Source organism: Terrapene carolina, unplaced genomic scaffold, assembly GCF_002925995.2.
Source record: "Terrapene carolina triunguis isolate 2854851 unplaced genomic scaffold, T_m_triunguis-2.0 Scaffold31053, whole genome shotgun sequence".
Taxonomy (NCBI): Eukaryota; Metazoa; Chordata; order Testudines; family Emydidae; genus Terrapene; species Terrapene triunguis.
The window spans coordinates 1-5,275 of NW_020695404.1; the positions used below are offsets into that span (position 1 = coordinate 1).

The 5,275-nt window shown below is 53.5% G+C and overlaps 1 long non-coding RNA gene across 2 annotated transcripts; it reads right to left on the minus strand.

Moving 5' to 3' along the window:
* Positions 1–782: 782 nt before the first annotated feature.
* On the minus strand, positions 783–4,134 carry LOC112116668. 2 transcript variants are annotated; one of them, XR_003370476.1, is made up of 3 exons: positions 4,049–4,134; positions 1,933–2,007; positions 783–843 (listed from the first exon to the last, which is right to left on the minus strand). It is a non-coding gene; the product is annotated as an uncharacterized LOC112116668 (long non-coding RNA). The 2 variants fall into 2 exon arrangements; XR_003370477.1 differs by having other exon boundaries at positions 784–843; positions 1,927–2,007.
* Between the last annotated feature and the right edge of the window lie 1,141 nt (positions 4,135–5,275).

Below are 5,275 nucleotides of genomic sequence, written 5' to 3' on the forward strand. Positions count from 1 at the left end.
TCTGACAATTCCATCTGGGCTGGCTGCGAGCCACTCCTTCCCTGGGTGAATGAAGAGGCCACACTCCTCCACCTTCACAGGCCTACCTGTCCTCCTGGACTGGAGCTCCTCATATGCCTGCACTGCCTTTTTCTCGTTTCGGGTGCCCCAGGACATGGCTGGTGTCTGCATTTTGGAACCGGAGCTCACCACAGCCTTGAGATAAGACTGGGGCACCTCTGAGCTCTTGCCATTGACAAACTTGCTGTTAGCAATCCTGGGTGCGACTGAGGCTGTGATGCGGTTTTCCCGCCACTCATCCCACTTGGGATTGTCCCTCTGGCCCCGGGTTTCCCTCTCCACTTTCACCACATCTTCTCTTGTCAACAGGGAGGGAAATTTGCTTGCTTTGCCCTGGTCAGTGGTATTGGCTCGAGAGCGGCTGGATTGACTCCCTCCCAGGCAGGGGTCGGCACCGGCAGGTGCTATAGCTATTGTGGAGCAAGGTTTCCCTCCACTAGTTACTGTGGGGTTCTTAGCTGTCACTCTGTAGCTTATCTTGGTGTCTCCTTGATCACTGCCAGGTGCTGCAGTGGCCCTTGATTGGGAAGAGCTTTGCCCGGCTCTTCTGGCAGTGGTGCTGCTGGTTGGCTTGTCTGTCTGTGCCCTGCTGGTGCCTGAACTCCCAGAAGCCTGAGCGCTCGTAGGTCGGCTGGCTGTGGGTGTTGTCTTGGCCTGGGTAGAGGAGGCAGAGGAACGGGGTGCTGCTGGGGTGGCTTTGGGCACAGTTGCAGCCTGACAAGGTGAGGCTGTGCTGTCAGGGTTTTTCCTGGGTCTCCCCATTGTTCAGTGTCAGGGGTCACGCTGTGTGGGCACAAGAGAAAGGTGAATGTACATTCCTAGACCAGATCAGTTTCCTGGCTCTGGCAAGAGCTGCTATGCTTGAGGCTTCAGGTGGGTTACACATCCCTTCTCTCCCCATGTAGGCAGGACACCCTGCAGCCCTCTGCAAGAATGTGTCTGTATCTCCATATTAGGCTGTTATGACACTTCTGTGCTGTCCCTATGCAAGCCTCTTTCCCAGGCTGTAGTGTTTTCCAGGATGTAAGGATCATGCAAGTGCATCAATGCCTGACCCCTCCCTTTATCCCTCTTTTTTAAGGCTGTGTGATGTCTGACCTCTCTCCAGCGAGCTGGTTCTTGGGGCCTACAACTCCACAGTATGCATGGTTCTGACCCAATGAAGCCAGCCCAGAACTGAACTGGAGCTGACCCAGAGAGGGTTCAGGGAAGGAGTAGGTATCAGCTAGGGCTGTCCCATGGGAGCTGGAGCAGTGATGGATGGGAGGGGATGCTCTCTGAGCTGAGGGGTGAAAACAATACCTAATGTGAAAGTTTAGGGAGATGTCTGAGTCATTGTGAATCCCATTGTTTTGTGAACCCCTTTTGTGATTGAAAACTTCACATCAATACAGCTCATGAGAACACCCATTTTGTAGCACAGCCTTAACAGTTAGTGGACAAACTGAGAAGTTGAGAGTAATCAAGGGACATCAACACTGAATGACTCTTTCCTACTGGAACAATGGGATTTCTACTGGTAGAGCCATTGACTGAATGGGCCTCTACACAATCTGAGGGGCGCGGGGAGCTCGAATCTAGACCTCTTCTTATCTTGCAGCACTGTTTTATAAGGGGTGCTTCTCCAAGCAGGAGAGGCCAGCCCTTTCCACTACCAGCAGCAAGAGGAACAGGCCAGAAGGCAGTGAAAGGTGCCCAAGGACTCGGACCAAACCCAGGACTCACAGACCAGCAGGAACTGGATTCATGAGCTTGTTTTTCACAGCTCTGTTACTCTTATCAAGTACAAGATTTTTGTAAAAATCTGTCAAAATCTTAAAGCCCAATAACATACTAACATTTCCTTGGATTTTCAAACCCACCAACCTTCACCTTTAGGTGTGCAACCCTAACCACAGCAGTAGCAACCTGCAGGGCAAAGGCCTCCACAGAGATTCTCTGTCCAATCTGCAAGAAATACAAAAGAGAAAAGTAGGAATTAAGATCAAGAAAGTACATCTCCATGATGCAGAGAGAAACTGAGGCAGAGAGTGAAGTGACTTGGCCAAGGCTGTTGGAGAGCAGGTGTCTGTGCCAAGAGAAGAACTGATTTCTTGTCTCCTAGTCCCGGGGTATTTTTACTTGTCCAAGCTGCTTCTGACCACACTGTACTGATTATTAAACAAAGATGCTTGAGGGTAAATTAGAGGCTCCTGGAGCAAAGGCTCCCTCTCTGCTGGCCTATGAAGGGTCACGCCCAGCTACAGTGTGGGTAAATAGACAGAGGATTACAGTGCTTCTCAGCACCCCAAAGTAACAAACTGAGCCATAGCAAATACTCAATTGCTTCCTAGGAGAACCAGGTCTCTGCATCTGCCCCACTACGAAAGGCCCACTTGCTGCATCACTTCTCAGAAATCAAGCCTCTGAAATTATGGATGCACTGGTATTTCACTTCCCTTTCTGGCAGTAAAAGTTAAGAGCCAACAGCAGAGTCGTCCCCTTTAGCAAACATGCCTCTCTGCCTGCTCTCCTCCATACTAGGGAACTTTGGATTTGGAAGGGTTGATGGTCAATTTCACTAGTTCTCAGGGAGAGGGTTAGCATGAACTATTGACATGGCAATAATGAACATTGTTATTAAAGAACTGAAAAGCTGTAACCACTATTTTTACTATTTTACAGTTGGGGCTTTTGGATGCCAGTGTCATTTTTGCAAACAGGCCCAGCTGTTTATTTCATGATAATCTTTAGAATGCTGAAGTTTTCTTGGGATCACCTGTGACACCCACTCTTTGCCACTCTAAAATTAGCTTCTCCCTCCATGTTTCTCACTGGTGCCAGCCTGTCTTCCCAACTGCAGTGCCAGGATATGACAAGACAAAATGGTCAGATTCCCGTGACTCAAATAGTCCCCTCTAGCAACAAGTCCAGGCATATCTGTCAGGATGACTTGAACTGCTCTAGTCTGCATCCATGTGTGTGACTGCCAGGGGAAGGGGGTTTATTTATGCCACTCTGCAGCTGCAATTCACAAAGATCCAAATATGAATTTTTCATGATTACACTCTACCATCCCCCCTCCCCCCCAGACTCTTCAAAACAAGCCTGTTATAGCTTAAAAATGAAGCTTGTTCCCTTCTAGAAACAGTCCCTGGCTCGTTCATAGGCCTGCCAATCAACTATCTGTGGATTTCAGTAAAACACCCTTTGCCCCTGAAGGCTATAGGGTTTGTAGGGACAAGATAGGTTTCATTGCAGGCTGAGCACCGTGCCTGTGAATTATTCACAATTTTTTAGGACCACGTAGGGGCCAGAGAGTCCAAGGAGTGGCGTCTTTGGTCTGTAGGTCACGGATCTCAGACCCACAGACATTTATAGCACTGGCTCATTCAGGGACCCATTTAACAGGCTCTGCTCAGGAGCAATGTGAAGTGGTCCAGGGGGGCTCTATGGCTCTCATAGCAAGACAGCCGTTCACAACACCGAGCCACGCAGCAGGGCAGACTGGGGACACCGAGGGACGAGGCGGCCCATCCTTCTGGGCGATGGCCGGGCAGGGAGAGCAGCTGCTGCTCCCGCCAAGTCGGACAGAGGGATCGGGGCTACAAGCCCCTGAGCCAGGCCACGTGCCCCCACCCAAACGCAGCCCGGGCTTTCTCCAGCCCACCCCGCTGCGCAGAACGGAGCCCCGCCCTCCCGCGGACACGCCCCACGGCGGGAAGCCAAGTCCGGCCCCCGGGGACGGGCTCCACGGCAGAACTAGACCCGTGGCAGAGCCGGGACACGTCCCTCCAGCCCCGCGCCGGGCTCGGACCCCACGGCTAGGTCTCGCCCTAGCGGGAGCCCCGGCGCAGCTCACCAGCGCGCGGCCGGAACGGGCTGCCCGGCTGGTCAACAGCCGGAGCACACGCCAGGGAGCGCCCCGAGGCCCAGCGCCTCGCGCTCCGCTCGCCCGGCCCGCCAACGGCCGCACTCCCGGGGCGGGGCGGGCCCGGCCCGCGCCTACCTGAGGGGAAAGAGGCGTGGCCGGGCCGCTCGCACACGAAGCGATGGGGAGGACGGAGCAACGCAGCTCCAGACGGCGCGAGCCCCTCTGCTTAGCCCGCCAATGCGCGACCAGGCTCTTAAAGTAGCCCCGCGGAGCCAATCAGCGACAGTCACCGCCTTTTTTTTTTTTAAACAAAATAGGGAGCGGGCTGGCCCGGCCAATCAGGTGCCTTCGCTCACTTTCTTAAAACGTCTTTGCAGGCCATTGGCTGCGAGACAGAAGCGGGGGCGGGGTTCGAAGACCGCTGGGGGGCGGGGTTCGTCAGTCACGCTAGGCGCGGGGCGGGGCAAGGTGGAAGCACAACAAAAAAGCCCAAAGGAAAAGCGGGATTTTGGTTGTAGAAAAAAACGTTGGCGTAACCGCCGCGTCACGTGACCACCCCGCTTCTCCCCCCCCCGCCCCGGGCCCCACTTAGGGGCGTGCAACCCACCGCCTGGGAGCGGGAAAGGGTCGCTCTGTCAGTGTCACGGGGTGTCTTTGTGGGGGCGGGGGGTTAACTCTCCTTCAAGCCACTAACTCAGATGGGAGCGAGGTTTTGGGAGTGGAGTAAGGTGACCAGACAGCAAATGTGAAAAATCGGGACAGGGGGTGGGGGTAATAGGAGCCTATATAAGAAAAAGACCCCAAAATCGGGACATCTGGTCACCCTAGAGTGGAGGGGGATGGGATGCTCTGTCCAACCTTCCCTTAACCCCAGTGGTTGGCTCCTCTCACCCTCTGCGTGAGTTTAGTGCTGGTGAAAGGTGTCAGGTGGGTAATCCCAGAGACTAAAGGCCTCTTTCAATATAGCAGATACAGCCCAGATCAGAGGGCAAGCTTCTCCCTCTGCAAACCATGCCCTGAAGTAACACCCTCTAAGGGGGCAGAAAGGAAGTTGTCCTCTCAGCTGTTATGGGCCATCAATGTCAAATGTTGTGATTTGCCCTAGGACCTGAATTGAGCACCCCCTCCCGTAAACTCGCTTCGCCTGGACTAAGCAAAGAGTAGCCCCTCTCTGAGCTGACTGCACTCACTAGCTCCAGAGGTGGTGAGGAGGGGAGCAGTGTGCAGCTACTGTCAATATTAATGGAGAGTGACTGTAAATCATTTGTAAAAGCCATTTAGAAAAGTATTTCTTGCTAAACTGTAAAATGGACTCCTCTCTGCTCTAGAACTTCCAGTTGCACTGAAGTCTCTTGCAGGGAG